A 21951-nucleotide genomic window follows, 5' to 3' on the forward strand; every position below is an offset into this window, starting at 1 on the left:
GGAGCGGCGCGAGGGGAAAGGTCGCTGCGGAGGGCGGGGCTCCACGCGCCGCCGCGTCCCGCCAGCGCCGCCCGCGCGCCCCCGCCCCGGCACCCGCAGGCTGCGCGCGGCGTCCGGCGCCGTCGGAGACCGTCATCAGAAGAAGTGGACAAACGTGATTCAGATGCGTTACGCTCTGACGCCTTTGCGTTTACTTCATAAATGGCAACGCGCGTAGGAGAGCAGCCCGCCCGCTACAGAAGCAACCTGCGGAAGTGCGGATACCAGTAAAACCTGTAAAACTGGAGAATAGCGTGCATGGATAGACAGCAGACTGCTGCACGCTAGAAGATCTACACGTATCCTACTATTTAATTTAAACATTAATGTTCCCTTCATCAATAATAGATTGCTGTTTTACCTTTCCGGCAAACATCCAAAAGCCCAGCTACAAAGGCCGGAGCAGGGTGGCGGGGGCTGACGCTGGTGGCTGCGGCTGTGACCGGAGACCCGAAGCCTTGGCCCTGCCGGCTCCTGCCCCGGCTCCCCGCCGGTGGCCGTGTGGTGCTGGGCTCGGGGCAAGGCGAGCACTGGTGACAGTGGGGCTGCTATCCCCTGCAGCCGCTGGGATGGCTGGTGGCCGCGACGGTGCGCCCGAGGAGAGCACTGGCCACCCAGGGCGCCATTTGCCTCAGAGAACAAGTGCCAAGGGGCGCAACTCCTCCGGGAAAGGCGATGGGGCAAAACCCCACCAAACTGGGGCTGCATGAAGGCAACACCAGTGTGAGTAGCCCAGGCGGAGAGGAGGCGCCCGCCCGGGGCCCCAGGCCCTCCCCTGCCCTAGCAGCATGACCAGGCCTTCCCTGGCCACCTCAGCTCCAGACTAGGGTAGCAAAACTCACCCAGGGCTGCTGCTGCGCGTAACCCTTCCTCCAGGGGAGGGATCCCTGCCATTCCCCGGCAGGCACACAGCTTGGGAGTAAGCCACAAACAGGACAGGCAGAACTCTGCAGCCCGGAGCGTGGGGCACAGTGAGCTGTCGGAGGGGTGGGGGGTGTTCCATAACTTGTACGGTATTTCTATTACAGCTTTCCCATAACCTTGTCAGATGTCCCTAGTTACCTGCTGTCAGGACTCCCAGCTACTTCACAAAAGTGAATACTTGCATGCTTTCTATACAGAGAATTGGAATGCGAGATAAAGTCATTTAATTTCTCAGGCCCGGTTACTCAGGGCCAGAGTCGAGAGCTGAGCCCCAAGGACAGCTGTGGCAAATGGGGGCTCCAACCTCTGCCCCCAGACGAGGAGCGCTGAACCCTGCCGTGATTCCTCTGCCCAGCAGAACCCACCAAAACGGGCACGAGGAAGTAAAAGGAGTCTGCAAGGGTTTACAATTATACTAGAAAAATTATCTCCACACAGGGGTTCCATTTAAACCTGTAAATAGGAATCTACCGTAATGAGCGATCATTATTATAATAGCCTGCATTTTTGCTGTTGCAGGAATGGCTCTACAAAATCAGTTTTGTTGTCCCTAAGAACAACAACACAGGAATGCAAAGCCCATTTATTCAGTCTTCAGATGCAAGGCTGGATTTGACCCTTGGGTCAGTTCTGGGAAGAACCGACCAGTTTCAGAAGTCAGTATTTCTAGGAGGTATTAGGTAACACAGCATGTAAATTTAGGGCTGCACTGAAAGTTCTCAGAATAAGGCTTTTTCTTCCATTTGCTGTTTCAAACAAACAAGTATATAATTTTAATCCATAAACAGAATGAAGAGAGTTAACCAGCTGTAAGGGTCATTAAGATCAACAATTCCTCTGCATAGCATTGTTTTGGTTATATAATTTGTACAGGAAAAAAAATTAATGAGTAATTATTACAACTTGTCTGCATTCTGTGTCTAGATCAATTTTTTTGTTCTGCCGTAAATCTGTGCTAATGTTATCTTCAGAAATTACCAGGAATATAAACACTTACCTTAGTCGTATGTGCAGTTTCCTTTTGTGAGTCTTTTAAAATATTTTGACCAGAAAAAGAATTCCTTTTTCATCTAACTTCATCTAAGTTCTGTTAAAAGAATTTGCCAAAAATAAATAAATAAGTCTTCAGCAATAAAAACAACAGTTCTCTCAACCTAAATTGGCCCTGTCGATATATGTGATACTATTATTTAGGATGTCTTTCTCTGTAGGCTTTTTTGGTGAATGTGAACTCCAGAAGCTTTCTGAGATGATTATGGCTTGCAAGGAAACTGTGAACAAGAACCTGGACCCTTGTGGAAATAATAACATAAATAAAAGGGAAGCATCAAGACACAAAGGGTAACTGTTCACTGCAAGTAGAGATGTGGGCTCAGATTTCCTGGTTTTCTGTTTCCTGACCCAACAAATCCTACACCAGGGCAGGAAGCACTGGAAAGGTGAAATACCCAGCACCCAGAGAAGTACCCTGAGCATCTGTATGCTTTTTGCATTCAAAGGATCGCTGGTGGTGGTTGGGCACATCACTAGATTTTTGTTCATGCATATCTAGCCATTTATAAAGATACCGTATGGTCAAGGGGAGCCCATTGTAAACACATTGGGACTTACTTATAACAATCCACATGGCAATTTAATAAATAATCCTCTTGAGAGGATGATCTGGGAATAATAGATTTCAAGAAGGAAAGATGAAATCTCTGTGAATCTATGAAAAATGAATTGTGGAATGTTATAGAAGCCAGACCAGAACTCTTCAAAAAATTAAGGAAATTTTCTTTAACCTAGGCTCTGCTTCTCTGAACCATTAAAGACAGACACCATCAGTGTTTGCCTGCTAAGAAAATTGAAGGAGAGAAGGCAGTAAAAACTGTTCTTATAGCATGCCCTATTTTAAGTCTATAAGACAAAATTCTTAAAACTTGAAAAACACCAGAGTGAAGGAGTCAAGGTGAGAGTAACATCAGATTATATATCATCTCTGTCACAATAAAAGGAATATAATCTTGAACATTTTTTAAAAATATTTTTTTCCTTTTTTCCTAAGAAAGGATACTTTAACTAAGCCTAATTTGGAATTACACATAAAAAATGGCTGTTACAACTTTTTTTTCCAGTGATGAGATTTTTGCAACAATATATATATACATAGTTGACAAAAAGAATGCCTTATCCAGAGATTTTCTACTAGTATAGTGACAATCAATGATAGTCAGTTCATGCTGGTAATATGCTTACATGGTCTTTCTGCTGTCTGAAAATCTAACACTATACACTCAAAAGGAAAAAAAATAATCAACCAACTAATTCAGATTAAAGTATAGTTAGCTGTTGAATGACGCTAATGGATTACTACACCAAACATCCAGAAATACTGACATTAACCAAAAATATTTAAAGCAGAGCAGCCCCCGCATCTTTCACATACCTAAACTACAAACTTCAGTAACCAAAATTGGTTTCCTTTTCAGCAATAGCATATACACTCCTTAGTTTTCCACCCTTCTAAAGCTCAAGACAGCCCATTTCTATCCATACTTGCCCTAAAAGTAGGGTTACGCAATTGGAAGGGGTGGATTTGCCTAGCTCAATTAGTAAGACCACAAACTTTCTGAAAGGCTACTTCTGGAGAGCTCTTCCTTTTATTAAACATTCTCACCATCCTAAGATTTTGTCAGACATTTTTGTTGTCCTTGCAGGCGTAATAGCTCTCAGAAGATAAACTTGTTGACTGTCTCCATAAACCAGAAATATTTAACTCTGCTGAATATTTGTCTGCGACCAGAAAGTTGGTATTTGGCTAGCAGCCAGTTAAGTCTAACTTTTTTTTTCCTCGCCAGTTCATAAGCACAATGCAGGCATAAGCAGTTTGCTACATGAAATAAAGGAGAGAGCGTATATATGTGTGTGTGTATATATATATACACACACATATATAAAATTATAGGGCCTACAATAGGTATAATTCTGATTGTAGCTATCTGGGAAAACAGCTGAACTCTATAAGAGGAAAATCAATTGTTAAGATCCTGACTACGTTTGTTGCTGTACTTCAGTTGGTCTACATATGGTTCAAAAGTTAGTGCTGTGTGCAAAAATTTGGAAGTTTGAAAATAATTTTTTGATTTATGCTTTTCATACAACTATATCTATACAACTTTTCATACATGCTATAATTGCCCCCTCCCCCCATTAACCCCTATATCTAATTTACTGTACACATGGCCACTTCACTAAACACAGACACGTGACTTTAAAGCATTTGATTCTTTCAGCTAGAAATCATCTCTTGGCAATGTAACACTTCATCTTACATGCTTTTGATTTCAAGTTGCTTTTAAGAGTCATGGTTTGCCTTATTTGCTTGAACGTTTCTACCCAAATCTGTCACAACAGTGAAAAACTCATTTTAAACTGGCATACATAGTTTAAACCATAATAATCTTAACCACATTACATTCAAAATGTGTTTTATAAGTTTAATGGGGGAAAAACCTCTAGAGAGCAGTCATTTCAATGTCAACTCTCAACACAGAAGTACTGCACAAATACAGCGTATTGTACAGCTGGAACACGTGCAGAAGTCAAACAGCCCTGGAGCAACTCTACCTGATTAAAAACAATGTTTAACAGAGAGTAATAAAACAAACACTTTGTGGTTAGTGCCACCAACTTACTCTGCTTTTTGCTGCCCAGAACATATATTTACTGCAAAGTCACCATTAACTGCAAAAATAAGTGGGTTTGTAGCACTGAAAGAATAGACAGAGCCCCTGATCCTTGCTGTGACCAGGCAATGTTCAGTGCAACCCAGGGGGTGAGAAGAACACAGCTGCTTTTGCACAGCAACACTCGCGAATTGCCTGGGTCCGTGCTACTTGGAGGGAACTGGATGGCTCCCAGTAATAAATACTCTCGGCACTGAAAGGAAACATTACTCAAAGGCACAGGCTAAACTAAATGGCGTTCACTGAGTTCTGTGAAGTTTAAAGGTAGTCATCACCCAGCTGAATTGTGCTTTAATACAATATTTTTAAACATCATGTTTGGTAGGGTTCAATAGGGTTTGTTCTTTTAACTGTGGGTCCAGCCAGTTTCACAAAGAATCTAACCTTGTACCATTCTTTATACACTTAAATTCATACTATACTTTGAGGTTTATACTTACTTGTTTAGATGCTTTTGTATTGTGCTAACTATCCTTGTCTGAAGAACGGTAACAGGTTGTTAATGATGTTAGTGCTGCTCCAGACTCAGTCAGGATTGCTGTGGTGGCGTAAAGCATCTCTCACCCCTTTCTGCAATATCCCAGACTTTGGGAGTCTAGAAGCACATAATGCAGAACAGTCCAGTCTGCCACATATTAATATTTCTGGATCACAAGGCTGGAAACTTCAGCTGAATTTCATAACTTTAACACAGATAGTGTCACTAGCAGGCATAATGCCTACGGAGATGCTCATAGCAAGAATAGTGAAAGACAGGGTCTCTCACAGAGAGAGAGAGAAAGCCAAGCAGAGAGAGGTACTATAGTAGGAGAAATTACCTGAAAATTAATTACATTTTAGTTAAAAAATGACAGGTCTACTTTGAACTTTTCAGTAGCCTAGCAAAATGACTGCGTAAAAGCAAGTACCAATCTAAAATACAAATACTTCCATGATTTCTACTAACAAAAAGAGAGAAAAAAAATCTTAATTTGGGGTTGATCCTGGAGTGAGCAATACTAGGCTTTTTCTGGGCTTCAAAGATGTTAGGACCATTCCAGCATGACCAGAATATTTTTCTTTTCTACAAATGAAAAAGACATAAAAGGACTGTTAGAAGAAAAGAAATGGTACTGGTCTAAGAAAAAAGTTCCAATTTCATTTTAGTTAGTGCTGGGGAAGGTAGCATTGAAGACTGGATTAATCAAGACCCTTGACAGTTGAACAACCAAGTATAAGAAATGAACGCAAGTTAAATACTTCTTACGCCTTGAAGGCTAGTATTGAACATGGAACGAGATGCTCTAACCTACAAGTGAGGAGACTTCTGTCTCTGAATTTGGGCTGTACCTGTATACTTATTAAAATCAAACACCAAAAAACTGCAAGAATACTGACTAGGAATAAGCCCACAGAAGGACTTATTCTGGAATCTGTTTTCTACAAATCTTTGGGCATATTCAGCAGACTGGGAGATGCCTGCAAGGAAGAAACTTTAGGGAAAATTATACTTTTTTTCTATAACTTGTCTCTAACCCTTAGATTTTGTGGGAGCACAAGTTTGAAGTTACAGCATAGAAAGCTAAAATAATATAATATTTGACATTCAGTCTAGATTTTTTAACTGTGTGCAGTTAAATGTCCGTGCAAGAATAGTAGACTTGCCAGCTTTCAAAGACATTTCGTGTTTCTCTTCTAGGGCACAAAAATATTTGTGATGTAGTGTTTTTATGATAGATTCAATGACTTAATTTTGTTTCATATACTGAACATAGTACAAAAATGTAGTGAGAGATCTGTATAATTGAACTCAAAAAAGTGTTCTCAGAGAAAAAGCCACAAACCTCATTCTGGGCTGGCTTGACATACATTAAGCTAGTTACTTTCTAGCCTGGTGAGATACAGTCTATTTTGAGGGAAGAACAAGATGAGTTATCTAATAAGCTACATAAGTAAAATGAAAACTATACTATAATTTTTATACACTACATATAGTTTGCAAAATGACTGTAAAATGAAAACTAAACAAAATTTTGAAGTACATCATGCAGAAATTCTTGTTTAAAATTTTAGTTATTTTATTTTACAACCTGAAGAGTTCAGATAAAACCAATTAATGCTATGATTCATCTACATTTCTAGAGGCTGGAAAAAACAGTTACCCATGTACTTCATGAGGAAAAACTGTGGTTTGCCTCATGAAGGTACATTGTTAGGATGATCAAATGGGTGTATACCTCAGTCCAATTCAGAAATACTGTGGTAGCACTGCACCCCTTGAGAAGGTGGGATGACACTTTGTGTTCTACATTAGGATTACAGTGACCTCTGTAAAAACAGTGGAGATCTGTCATGTAGAATGCTTCAGCTTACATGTTGTAAATACTGTCAGCAAACTGCTGGCATTGTATTCTTGTGGTTACGATAAGAATTCTGTTACTACTTCCTACTAATTCAGCTCCTGTATTATTAAAAAAAACAATTTTAAAAGCAATTTAAACCTTCCATCATACAAGTATTATTTTTCTTTAGATTCATGGTAATGTTCTTATTTATAAGAAAAAGTCAAATACAATTATGCCTCATTTAAGCGTTCAGGAGAGGACCTCTTTCATAATTCTTTACTTGGAAAAGCTTAACAGCACAGCAACACTTCACTTAGCACCAATGTTTTTCCCATCATTTACTTACAAAGTCGTTTTCCTAACTTTGTTCCAAACTGTGAAGTACTCTGATCTGTAAATGTAGGATTTGTTGTGCTGTAGCTTAGGAAACAGCTTGTATATGTGCACTGTTGGTGCTGCCAGCATAAACCGAGAGTCCACAGCAACTGCAGAGGTCCCAACAGTCCTCATCATCACGGACCAGTAACAGTCACAGCTCCTTGCAGGCGCCATCATCTGTAACGACTGTTAAGGTGCCAGCGCAGCTGAACACAAACCTGTGTTTAGCAGTCACCTTCCCATTGCACCCCAAGCCCTGTTTCCCCAAAATGAGAATTAGATGCACATCAGTAGTAGGAAGATATCACAGTCCTGCCTGGCTAGCTGCTGGGATGGAGGATGCACACAGCAGGACAGAACAGGCCACACCAGAAAGGCTCACCGACCGACCTGAGAACACCTCTGCAGAGGAGCTCTGGAAAGACAATGACAATGAAGTCCTGTCACCAAACACCGAGAAATTATTTATCAAGTGGTAAAGTTTAATATCACCGTGTTAAGAAATAAAGCATGATCACAGAAATCCTGTTGCCTCACAATCCTAATATTTTTGTGGATACAACCATAGCATGACGTAACAGCAGGGAAGCTTAGATACAGATTTTGCTGATAGGGATTTCAGAACCCAAAGAAGTTCTGCACAGGGATTTTCAGCCAGAGTTGAACTATGGGCTGCCACTATGTAATTCCTGCTTCCCTGAAGAAACATGAGACCATGGCCCATCAAAAATAACTGTTCTTCTGGCAAATCTAATCTACATCTTTATATATATTTATGCCAATATTTTATATCCCCGTGTCCCTTTTAAGCCAAAACTTTGCCTTATGAAGTATTTTTATTCCTCTCAACAGCTTTACTTAAATCATTATGTCCTGACTACCACGTACAAGAAAGGTGAGCGTGTTTACAGCCAGCGCAATGAGAGCCCTGAAGTGGAGAAGGCTGGTGAGCTGCAGGGAGGCACTGAAATAACGTCAGTGACCTGCCATGAGAAGGAAAAACGTGCACTCTTGTGTCAGATGCAAAACCTTTAATAGTTTAATTTGTTACGTAAGAGGAACAGATCGACTGATTGTATCTCTGCAACACTGAAATTTTGCCTGTCATGAGAAATTTTCATAGGGAAGAATGATCTTTGTCGGGAAAGGTACTCACTCTGCTTCCTCGCTACGGGAGGTCTTACGACGTTTGACACGCCGGTTACAATTTACAGGACTCCTGACAACATCATCTGAGAAATTACACATTTGTGTTGGTCTTTTTTAGAAATCAGGTTCTTCAAGAGTGACCCCTTGTCTCTAACCATAGGCTATCTGACGAGAAGTGAATGCAGCTGTCAGCTGGTGGGGCAGAAATTTTTAATGTCAAGAATTCGAGAATGTCTGAAAGCTCCACAGCCTGTAGTCATGGCTGTCTGACATGAGTGGGCAGCTTAAGTAATTTGAGAAGAAAAGTTTATCTCCCGCCTGCACAGAGCTCTGACTGCCAACCTATAGATAAGACATATTTACTCTTTCTTCATCTCAAGGTGGGCAATAATATTTGCTTGCATGTTATATGAACTTAAAGTGGAATATATTACTAAAGATTTGAGGTGCCTAGCTGCCTTGGACTGCCTGGGGGAAAAAAGTATGTATCAAAGACTGGTATCTGAAGACGTACAAGATCCCTTTAAGACATTTACAGATCACTGGATATCAGAAAATATTCTTCTCTTACTTTCCTGAATATCTCATCTATAAACCATTGTTTTAAAGTAAATGTTATATGCTGGTAATTAATTTTTCTATAGTTCTTTTTTAAGATTTAGGTTGTGATTGTTTATCACATTTCCCATAATAACATCTGTTGTAAATTCTGTTCATTTTTGTGAAGGTCTCATGATCCAATCTCCAACCTATTTAAAAGAAAATGCTTTGTGTGCCATTTTGTACGCGTGGCCATTTGGAGTTCTATTTCAGCTTCATTAATATTGATGCAACTTGTCTCTCCACTCATTCTCAGCAGATTCTTTGAAATTAATCTTCAGCATTTGCTGTGATTTGTTTCTGTTTTGTGCTTCATCCCCGAGTCCAGCTCTTCTCTAGTTAATTTTGTTTTCTTTATTTTTATCCACTTGCTATGACTGTTCTACTACTTGTGCCACTGTGGTGTGTCAGTCCTTTATGGGATCCCTGTTTCGTCTCTGCCTTTCACTGTGATTTTCCGTCATTATGGGCCTCTTGAATAAAAATGTAGCCCTTGTTTCTGACAAAGTCCATGTTCCTTTTCTTTTCTTCCTGTGTGATTTTCCATCATTACAGTTCTTAAATTTCTTGAATAATGATATATACTATGAACAAATGGATGGAGCAGTAATGGCTTCATCAGTGTTTTCTAAAATATATCTGCAGCTTTTAGAGCATACAGTGCTACAGCAGAGTCTGTGCCATGTTTGTAAAAGCATGATTTTAAAAGTGTATTTTGTAGCCTATTGACTATGCCACTCTGCATTAATAATTCGCCTTCTTTCTAACATTATCTACTTCTCAGGATAGTGGTTCCAAAATGATATTGAAGTTGAGGAATAAGTATTAGCACCATGCATCTTTGAATGAAATGGTGAAAACATAATCACTTTGTGATGTTTACAGCACTACTACTATGTTGTGGGAATAACAGGATTCTTGTTAGGCCTTTTACATGTAGGATGTATTAATAGATTTCAGGATCCTTATTAAAAGAAGTCAGGGTTCTAATCTGAAGCAGCGTATCCTAATAAACGAGAAATCAGAATAAATGCCTAAAAATCTATCTGTAAAAATGTGATAAACGAAAAGTTGTACTTCAGTACTAATTAGTTACATTTCAGTTATATCAAATACATGATGGAAACCAAAAGTGTGAAAATATTTAGATTTAAAATCTCAATGAATAATGTCAGTTCACTGATTTGAACAGTGGAAATCTTTAACATGCCATAATGTAAATTGGGGTAAAAATAGGAATCAAAATATGATAAAATATTTTCTGCCTTATTTGATATAGTGGCATAGAAACGTAGTCCAAAGTCCTTTAGTGATGGTAAAGGGGAAAAAGTTAATTATAAAACATTAACCAAGTATGTCAATGACATTAACTTTTTTTTTTTTTACATCCTCTGTTAAATTATATCCATTAGTGTTACATATTGGATGACAGATGGAAAGCTCAAACATCTCAAAGATCTGGAACAGCTTGCAGAAGTAAACCATTGTTTCCAAAAACATTTGTAATAGTACTTATAATTGGCTACAGTCTTCCCACCAAAATAAAAGGGTCTTTTGGTTTTGCTAGAGAAAACCTGGTTCCTATGTGCAGTCTTCCCTTCCATTTGAATTACAAGTCTCCAACATCCCTGAAGTTCTGTAAGGGAGCGAGATGTGCCGTTTGGTGACTCTGGCTCATAGCCCAGGGGATGGAGACATTGTCCCCTTCCCACCAGGGCAGCTGGTGGCCTGAAGCAGGCGAGCTACACACAGAACCCCAGCCAGACACTCAGGGTGACACCAAGACCAGCAGGAACAGAATTCCCACAATACCTGAGCAAAAAGAGGAAAGCAGGTTTGGTAACACTAACCAGGATCAGCCAGAAGTCCAGTTACATGCCAGGAAAGCCAGCAGTGGCAAAGCAGGTCTTTGGCCAAGTCAGGTAAAAATGGGATGGAGGTCGGATCATGAGACTTCCACAAAAGGTCACAGAAGTAGGGGCAGGCACGCCTGCAGCCTCATACCCCAGCACTACCTCTGCCCGAGAGCTACGCCTACAAGCCCGCAGCAAGACCCTCCTTCCACAGCTGCGTTGGGGCAGCCGGAGCCCAGGGCACAGCCGCACACCCCACCAGAGCGGCACCGGGCACAGGCAGCCAAGCCCCCGGGTGGGTGGGAAGGGGCCACAGTGCCCTCGTGCTTCACCCAGGGTCCCAACTCAGGCAGCTTTTGGTAGCTGGTGCTCCTTACTTTGGTGCCCTGATTTAGCCTGAAACACACAGCTGAGAACGTTTATGTATCCTATTCTGTTTATCTTCCAAAGAATCAGTGACTGTTAATAATGTCTATATTAGTGATTCCTTCTTGCTACGTTCCCTTACAACGTGAGCTTGGTGCCCCAATGGCAGCTATTCAGCTGCGCTGCAGGTTCAGTGAAAAGCCTTGAGAAGATTGCTAATATATGATACGTATCTGCCAAATGATGTCCCCACTCCAGCTTTCTTCCCTGGTGGTGTTTTGTGGGTTGGAATGTGTAGGTAGGTGGCCAGGTTTGAAGAGGTGCATTATGTTAAGTTCAGTAACAATGAAGTGTTGTTATTTTTGGCTAATGCTAAAGTGTAACTAGTGTATGGCCTGACAAACACATCTGAAACATTTACAGCCTCTGGAACAGAAATCTGCACCATCACTTACAAGGCTGTGTCCAACCATTCTAGTGAGAAGACAGAGATTGTTTTGCAGCACAAAGTGGGAGAAGACTTAACAGAATCAGTCACGCTTTTAGTGGTACCTCTGCTTCAATACCCAATTTATGTCAATTTGTACCCAATTTTCCTAAGTAGGTGGTTGAGAACAACATTACTATTTTTTTATCTTCCAGGTAAAGATATTTCTCTTTTCATTTTAACCAAGATAAGTTACAAAGTCGCTTCTCAAATGCAAATTTCAGTCCATCACTGAATAACATGAATGATTGCGTCTTTTCTTAACCCTTAGATTGGAAGCATACTCGCACAGTCTGAATCTGCAAGTTTCAGTCCTAACTAACAATTCTTTGTTTCAGAGAAGTACTGGCGAAACTAGTATTTGATCACTATCCCTATCAATCTCAATACGTATTTCAGCTAAAAATGTATAAAAGGTTTCAAACATATCTAAATTGTTTTCTCCAACTCAGCAGACTTGAGGATGCACCTTTGTGATGAAGGTCTTGGTTTTGTTATGTGAAGAGCCAAGCAAAGCCATGTCTTGCTTTCAAAGCAAAACGATAATTAAAATACACAGAAAAGAAAAAGGCTCGCAGTAAAAAAACTGTGGTTAAAAGTGAAGAAAATAAGTCATTTAGAGTTTTGCCTCAACAGCATCTATATTTAGAACAAAAACAGGAGCTCACACATTCATTGCTTGTTTCACTGGATAAAGCTGGAAATCCAGATGAATTCAGGGACAAATCCTAGATATAGTTAACCATTTTCACAGCAATTATGCATGATAGTTTTCATGTTGCCCAAGGCTTTCTGCATGATCCAGCAAAAACAGAGGCTACTTTTATAGGCATTTAACAAGAAAGATTTTGAGTCATTGAAAGTCCACCCCAATGCAAATCTCAGCACACTCACCAACTCATCTTTTCTTGTAGGAAACTGGCAATGAAGGTCTGCCTATATCTTCTGCATATTCTTGAGCCGTTAGTGTGTGGCAACACAGGAGATCTCCTGTCAGCTCACTTTCAATCTCATGGGTCATGCATTCAAAGGAATTAGCAGCAGCAGCATTTGCAAACTCATCTATCTGCAAGGCAGAGTAAGAACTCCTCTTGATTCAGGACAAAAGCAATCTCGAGTTTCTCCTGTCATTTCTTCTGTCATTTCTGGGGTTTTTTGTTCAGCACTTGGTGTATCACTGGAATTAGATGAAACTGAAATACCATTTGCCTCAGGATTCTGTTGAGCTTAAGATGCCCACTTCTCTGAAGAGGCGCACCATCAAGCACAAAATGCCCAAGAACAGCATTCAGCCAGGAAGGAGATGATGGTCACTATTGCCAGTATTCATCTCTCTGCTGTGATAACACGAGGCTAGATGACCTCCACAGCACTGAGACTGAAGTTACATCTGCTGTCAGATCATCAAGTGTGCTAGCCACAGAAATACCTTTCATGCCCAGATTTGCTAAAGCACTTGGTGAAAAACTCACATTGTTTGTATAGATCATATACCAATCCCAACCACCTCCCCAGTCTGTACCTGAAAGCATGAATGAACAACAAAGCAGTGATGATGCAGCATTCACTTCTTAAAGCCAGAAGAGAAATAAGGCAGTTAAAAACCTGAACTGGCCTCCTACCTCTCGCTGCACTCGGTACTTGCTTAAATGTCCTCTGCCCAGCTGAAAAACATTAAGCTGTTTTAGAAACACCCAAGCAAGGGCTTTTGGGAAACAGTCAAAGCTCAAGGACTCTTTGGTACCCTCAGGGCTTACAAAAGAAAATCCAAAAAGCTCCTATAGCATTTCAGGAAAGTGCAAGACAAGTTAAAACCATTAATTGCACAATTACAGGTGATGTCCCATAAATTAACTTCATTTCTCAGCCATTTTTCACAGGTTTCTTTAGAAATAATCCAAAGGTCCCAGCAGTCTGTGAATCACAAATGCTGTCTGAGAGATGCTGTGTCTAAGAGTATGCTATGAATAAATGTAATCGTTACATTTACAAAATAAATATTTTTTCATTTGTTTGTTTTACTTCAGAGATCAATTTCAAATCAATATTATCTAGGACACAGTATAGTATTATATGCTACACACTGAGATTGTTTAGAAAATAGTTCCAAAACTAGTTCTACGTCTTTTATTTTCTCTACTTAAGGTCAAATAAATATGTATGCACTCAATGTTCAGCCATCACAGAACTCTAAAATCCCCCAAAGTTGTGACTTTGACTTGAAAATAATAAGGACACGTAGCATTTTGAAGGTGGGAAAAAAGGTAAACTAATGACTTAATTTTTGATTTTTGCATCTATAAGGAAAGTTGATAACTCCTCTTTAAAATTTCAGCCTTCAATAAATTTATAAATATGCCTGGCTGCAGCTACAAGTGGGACGCAGAAGCTGCAGGATACGGAAGCCACTCCCATAACATTTAAGAGAGGGTGTACATCAAACCCGAGATTTATAGTAATGCCCTGCTATTAGACACACTTTCCCTGAAAGTGAGTCCCCCTGTTAGCCACTCGTCAGGGGACTCTGTTTACCCTGCTAGCTTCCTGAGGTGGTCTGAGGCATGCAAAACGTTTAAATTTTGGGACAACCACAAACAGCAATATCTCCAGAGTACGACACATGATGTATTTTTTTAATTGCTCACAAAACAAGATGCATCCAAAGTGACATGGATACAAACAGCTTTACTTGAACTTGCCTAGAACTAGCTCTGTAAATCACAGACAGTAAGAAGGGTTTGGTTGTGAAGCCGCATCAGTAAAGTCAACAATCCGTCAGGTGAAAAACTCATGCTCCAGCATCTCAGAGAACAGCCTTCTTGGAAAGAAGAAATTACAACAACAATGAGGCGCCTCAGGCTTTGATTAGTCTTCCCGCAGCTGACAAAGAGCGCAGCAGTAAAAAGCATTTTGTCAGCAACTTCAGTGCTGCAGTTTTATATTCCTGTAATTCCTGGAGACTGCAAGAGTTAAGCATTTTCAAAACACTCGATACCTTAAGGCTTTAAGGTCTTTCTCCCTTTTTCAGCATGTACCTTTCAGCACTATTGACTGGAGAAATATCAGGCTACTTAATTTTGAAATCAGAAATTGTGATAGATTGTGAGCTGCAGTAGGTGTGTGCATCTACAGACTGGGAATTCACCAGGGGAAGCACCTGGGGGGTGGGAGGTGGGGTGGAAATCTCCTGATTTAAAAAGACCTGAATACTGATTCTTGTGGATACTCACTAAACTGTGTTTGTGCTTAAGAAGCCTGAGCAGCTACCTTTTGTTTAGCTGAGATTAAAGATGGTAATATAAAGTCTCAAACCCTGAATCAGAAAAAATTGTCACATTCCTGCTTATAAAAATGTTCTTATTAAAACGTTTATTATATTATCTCTGTGATGGGGTAAATGAACACTATGAAAGAAGTTCTGTAGTTGATTCCGAAGTTAGATTCCAGCCATTAGATAATAATCCATTTAGTTATAAAGACATTTGATTATAAGGCTTTTATTTAATATTTACAATTTGTTTTCACAACATCTAGCTTCAACTCTTCTCAAAGAGATTAAATGGAGACTATTTTTAATTTTGATATCAACAACTGCAAAATAACCCTTGAGATTTAGTAATACCAATCCACAATTAAACAATTTGCGAATGTGGGCTAGATATAATTAGTACGGCTTGCTGAATGAGCTCTTTTCTTCGCATTTTTAACAGCCTTAGCTATGTTGATCCAAAGACAGAATCACTTCAGTGTCAATGTCCATTTTAGATACCAGTGCACTGCTGAAAGCATATTCATATTGTAACCGCTACCCATCACTAACAGAACTGCCTGTGGAAGGATTTTCTTCAGACTGCTGTCTCAAATGTGAAACTGCTCACAAATGCAGGTTATGAGTCTTTTCCATTGTACATATCTCTGTGGCTATGTACTACTCCCAGCCATTATAAACAAACAAAAAAAAAAAAAAAATGCTGAAATCAATGAGAATTACAGGTACACTTCACCTTCTGACAGTGTTACATCTGGACAGTTGCAGCATGGCATTGGCATGTTAAATGGCAATGTGCATATTCACAACGTTAATGTATTCACAGCAAATAGCTAATTAGATTGCATTTTGCTTCCATCATAGAAAATTTGGTTTTTAAAAAAATTTATGCTTTTGGCTTTTTTTTTTCCCCCCCTTTGGCTTGTCATGAAATAGAAATTAAAGTTACAAGTTTTTTCTGTTTTGGAATTTAAAAGGTATATATGCAAATGAGGCACAGCCATATGATGCCAGAGTTAGGCAGGTCTTTTCTCCTTTTCATTTAATAAAATAAATACTTGTGTGCAAACATCAGATCTCATCCTAGCGCTAATATATACAGCTAATATATAATTACTATGAGACTGGATGTAATCCTGATCTAGTAGTAATTAGGGTATAAATGAGGTGGGATTTATAAATGAACCCTTCACTGTAGACCAGTTCAGTATCTCTTAACATCAGTTCAAGTCCTTCCATTGGAAAGACTCCAAATACAGTAGTATTTTACCTCCTTAGACACAGTAAAACTCCTTTTGGCAGAGTAAAGCTCCTTTTATCAGTAAAGTTTCAACATTTAAGAAGATTGTGAAACCATATAGGAATCAAACTACAGTCAAAGGTTCTGAGGCCCTGTGACTGATTTCGGTGTGAGCATTGCTCTTCAAGGTAGTTAGCCACAACAGCTTCCCTGCGTTTACTTAGTATTATTCATATATTACTGTATTAATAAATTTGGCTGATATCCCCAAACTGTTGTCTGCTGGGACATCAATGTTAACCAAACCCAGGGTTCTGTGGACTCGCACACGATGCAGGCATGTGAAGAACAAAGCAATGGTAACCAGAGCTCCCTGTACTGCTGAAGGAGCATCCTTTCTAACCACAGAGTTAGCGGGAAAGCTCTGGCACCAGTAGAGACAACAGTATAATATATTCCTAAAGAATAGTTTAATTGGCTTTGTATAACTATTTCCCTCCTGCTCAGATATTGGTATGCCTCCGTCCCTAGTCTCCTAACCATGTGGAACACATACTCTTCTGCCACATGCTAGATTTTGTACTTTATAGTATTTAAATACCATGGCACTGTGTGTTATTAATCAAAATCTAAATATTTTGAAGCTGTTTGTTAAACAATTTTCTAGCATCAAAACCTTACAAAATGACAATCTGAGACACTCAACTGCCTTGAAGCTCTCTTCAGAGAACACTTCAAAGAGGAAGCCTTTTGTAGAGGTCACCTAACTATACTCAACCCTATGAAAGCAATGAAACATTTTTTGTTTTAAAAGTTAGAAAGAAAAAATGTTATGTAATTGTTTTAAATTGTTAGGTTATTTAAAAAGTCATGTTAAAATAGTTAAGTTCCATGACGAAACTTGTCTTATAACTTTTGACATGCATAAGCTGTAAAGCATGCTTATTATTAATTTCAGAAATAGTTTTGGATACCTACACTGAATTAAACTGTCACAGTTGATGTAATTATTAAGCAAGATTATAGACCATGCTCAGGAGTTCAAATAGTGCCCGTTTCAGAAGTCCCCTCGGTAGTTATGAGTCCTGAAGCAACCCACAATGACTGGTCACACCGGAGCAGGGTATGAAAGCTCTTTTTGTTTAAAGCTTGTCTTCTCAATCCTAGCTACAGCAGAGTGGTGTGAATGCAAGAGATTTTAGTTGTTAATAAATTTAATGCATCTTATTAGCATTTTTTATGTGCACATTCAATCAATATGGAGCATAAAAAAGGCGCATGTATTACTTGTCACTTGATTTCAAAACGGAGGATTTGTTGCCTGTATGAAGTGATCCCAGATGAGTAACCTCACTGTAGCAAATAAAATCTAGCAGGCAGTTGTGTGGGTGAACATTCTTAACATTATAAATCAAATTGCAGGCCTCTGTGGTACCACTTTCACCTCTTGATATCAAGTGATGTGTGTGATCAAGGAGGGTTAGATTAACCCCGACACAGCCCTGTTGCTAAATCAGAAGGAGATATTCCAGCAGACAGTCTAATGCTGGACCTGCTGCATCCTTAAAAGTGGGATTAACGTTCTTTAAAAGCAGAAATACCTCACTATGTGTAAGCTTTTAAATACTCCGAAATGTGGGGGAAATGAATTTACCTACAGAAATATTTTCAGCTACACATCAGGAAAAATATCTGAACTACCCAGGAAAAAGTTGCTGTCTATTCTGAATTTTAAATAGAGCGACAGGATTTGTGATGCTGTTTTCAACACTGCTGTTTTCAGGTTCACTGAAATGTTCAATACCTTCACAAATGGAACAGAAGACGCACTCTTATGGCAGTAGTCGCACCAAAGCCTTATGACCAGACAACCACTTCATTTTACAATGTCATTTACCCTTGTGCAAATCTGGAATACCCTCTCCGGAATTATTTTAAACTACTCTTGTGAATGCAGGTTTATGGAAAAGAGTATGGAGAGTAAAGCACATTGGTAAGCAACACTTTTTACTTTTAAAGGTATAAAAATATTCTTTTTAGCTAGTAAAAAGAAAACATGGGCACACCTGCATACAGATGGATGTACACACTTGCACCCCTAGAAAAGCAGCACGCCAGTATTGGCTGACTAGCTGCTAGTCATTTTGATGCAGGTAATCAACATAGAAATAACATACAGTTACATTTTCTTCACGTCTGAGAAATTTTAGATAACAACACTGAAGTAATTCATGGAACCTTTCCTTATTCTGTGTTAACTGCTTAAAAAGAATCAAACAACTTACACTAAAACATGGTTCTAGCTGATTATAAAATTATGAAAAGCTGATTATATAATAAGCCCTGCAAAAATAGTTTTGTCCTTGTTCTCAGAAACAAGATGGTATTAGCAGACAAATTAATAAATACAGTAATCTGGACATGTTTGCCACAGTCAAGTGTGTGGAAGGCCTGGAAAAGTGATTATTTCTTAGTCATGCAAATTGCTTGAATCCAAAATAAAATTGCCAGTGTTTCTGGGGCAGCATCAGTATTTAAAGTGGATTCCTTTTCTTTTGCTTTTTCTAATTGTTTGTATAGTAACTTTTGTTTGATTGTGATAAACCACTCTCATCTACAGTGTTTACCTTGAGTTTAGCAAAATCTGTACTATGGAATAGGGAAAAAAATACTGGCCTCCCAAAGGATTTGTTCCTCCTTTCTTCCTCCTTCTCCTCTTTTTTTTTTTTCTGTTTTCGTTGCTGTTGTTATATATACATATATATATGTCTCTAAGGTCTATCTCTTGATATTTGGTATACTGTCACTGTGTTAAAGGAGAATCTTTACAGTTTGGTCTGATCCAGTTTTTCAAGTGTGGAACACATTCTGCTGACAGGGGTCAAGTGCGTTGTCTCCTGGCAAACGGTCAGTTCCGAATCCCACCCTAACTGATATTTGCTCTTTGGGGATGGAAAAAACCCACAACGTGTTTTATAAAGCTCAAATTGGCCTTATCAAACAAAACATCTGCTAGGTTTGTGAGTGACTTGTGACAGCAGGAGACATCAGCACTGGCCTCCCCAATAGAAGTCACTGCAGTTAATGGAAGCTATTATGGAAGAATTCTGGCAAGAATATATTTTTTTCCAAACAGCTAAAAAAAATTAAAAGACAAATATGTTATGTTGTTATGGTAACAGCTATTTGAAAAATACTGTAACAAAAGGCAATTGAATATCCAACTACCACGCTGCTAGTTTGACTATTTGGGTTTCTTTTTAAGCAGTTTATTTACAGAGATCCCCTCCCTCTTCCTTATGCAGCCACAAGTGTGAGTGTGCACACTCAGGTAAGACACCACCTGCAAATAGTTTGTGTTTGCAGAGCTTCAGTCTTGGAGCTTCAAAACTCCAGATACTGCAGATTTTTACATGACACTCGAACATCCAGTGTTATATGGGCTGAGTCCCTCCCTCACGTGGCAATAAACTCACATTTTGTAGCATTTCCAGCCTGCACTTTTGGAACAAAGAGGTGGTCCTGCACTCCTGTTGCCTCATAGGCTATGGCCAGTCTCTTTGCAGGTACCACAGCTACTCCCTGGAAAAGCGCAGAATCACATCTCTGCGCTTTGGGAATCAGCACCTTCCCAACTGCTGGGAAAGCAGAGTTCGAAAAAAGTCTCAGGAGATAAAGCAGAATGCAGCAACATATCTTTTCAAGGCCTACAATTGTATTTTGCACTTTACAGTTTTTCAGAAAATTTTCTCTGAACAAGCAGAAGTTTCTACATGCATTAACTTTAGCATCTGACTTTGAACAGAAGCATGTAGCCCTCATTCGGACAAAACTGAAGTTAGCGCATAACGGACTTTGGGTAACAACTGCAGGGTCTGGCCACTTGATTTTACAAGCTGATGCATGTACAAGCTGATAATACAAAAGAGCTGGAGGACACAGCCAGCTCTCCCTCTTAGACCTGTGCTTTCAGCCATCATGTTTACAAAAAACCAGACAAACAGCACACATTTCTGTGGTACTCGTCTCAGGCTGAACAAACCTAGGAGCTTTGCTAAATTTCCTCCAAACCGCATAACGGAGGCTCAAGTTACACTGTATAAGTACTGCACAGGAATTGTGAACGTCCTATTTCTCAGTACAGAGATAAGATTTTAGAAATGTGAAGCTTGCATTTTCATTCTAATGACAGTAACCAATGTGGTTTATCTAACATTATTACAAAAGGGGTGGCAGGGCGATATAGGTGTTGGCTTCTAGTTATTTTGCTGTAACTGGGAATTTTGCAGTCTTGTTGTTTTCTAAATAGTCAAATGTTTGTTAGTGTCAACATTAAAATTTGCTTGTGACTAATATTAAATAGCAAAAATCCACAACAGCTTCTTTTGCAGCTCTTTACAAAAGAGAAAGCAAGCTATCTCTTCTCTGCAACCATGCAAGTTCAGCAACAACGCCCTATGGACACTCATACGTATATATGGGACTGTGTCTGGTAACTGAATGCAAACGGTGCTGTTTTCTAACCCACCCAAAAATCCCTTGAGCACTTCAGGCATTCCAGTCAAAGTGATTCTTTAATGCGGGACCTACTTACCACATTTGTTTTACATTAGAAAATGCTGTAGAGGTTGTTTACATTTGGGAAAGTCAGTGGAGAGAGATTTCTGTAAATGTTCTGGAAGGAAGATTGCACCGTTACTGTAACAAGGACAATTATGGACAGACACACGTAATAGCTGTTTAGAAAATGTCAGGAGCATTATTGTGGATAACAGACATTCTTTTCTTAACATTGGCCTTGCCCGAGTTTCATTTTCTATTGGTGTTGTCTGCCTAGATTGCTTAAGACAGCTGTAGTCTTCTCATTTACATTACGGTAACAAAAAGTTGACTGCTGGGTTGTCCCAGACGGAGTTCATCTGTACAAAGGTCTGAAACTGCGAGGGAATACCTGAAGTGTCAGACATGTCCAGCATCTAGTGCTGCTGCAAATTATTACCTCTTCCAGGTCAGAAAGGCCAAAATAATTTCCAGCTCTATTTTTCTAAAAGCCATTTTCATTTAATCTGTCCTTTACAAATGGTAAATTTAATGAGAACTTCAGGAATAATTCAAACTAAAATTAAGAAAAAAACCTTGATATATATACATATTCAATTCAAATATATTTTAGTAAGCAACAACCTGGCCACTATTGAAATAGTTCTCAAGTACTATTGAAATAATAGATACGTTCACAAAGGAAACCTGCTTTCTTTTAAAGTGACTGTATGCATTATTTCAGCTTCTGATAATAGCACATTTAATACCAAGGCCAAGATGCAATCAATCTTTTTTGTTGGAAGAAGGTGTTAGATTGTACCCATATGCTTATATTCACCTGGCAGCTTCAACCCACTGAGCATCCTGAAGTTCCAGCAGGGCTGCTGCTTGCTTGGCCACCGCTGTACTCCTCTGGCCTGCTTTGCGGGGTCGGGGGGAGCAAAGGAGGAGAGAGCGGGACCAGGGAAGAGGAAGAGGTCTGTCTCTGAAGAGACACTGAATTAGACTGGAGTGAATAATTGACGTCCTCTGTAATTATACACACATTGAACT

The 21951-nt window shown here is 39.6% G+C and overlaps 1 long non-coding RNA gene across 1 annotated transcript; it reads right to left on the reverse strand.

Annotated features, from left to right (window-relative positions):
- Positions 1-6809: 6809 nt before the first annotated feature.
- LOC121092857 lies at positions 6810-12761 on the reverse strand. The gene is made up of 3 exons (XR_005829408.1): positions 12743-12761; positions 7362-7808; positions 6810-6998 (listed from the first exon to the last, which is right to left on the reverse strand). It is a non-coding gene; the product is annotated as an uncharacterized LOC121092857 (long non-coding RNA).
- Positions 12762-21951: the final 9190 nt, after the last annotated feature.

Source organism: Falco naumanni, chromosome 8 (assembly GCF_017639655.2).
Source record: "Falco naumanni isolate bFalNau1 chromosome 8, bFalNau1.pat, whole genome shotgun sequence".
In the NCBI taxonomy this organism is placed as follows: Eukaryota; Metazoa; Chordata; class Aves; order Falconiformes; family Falconidae; genus Falco; species Falco naumanni.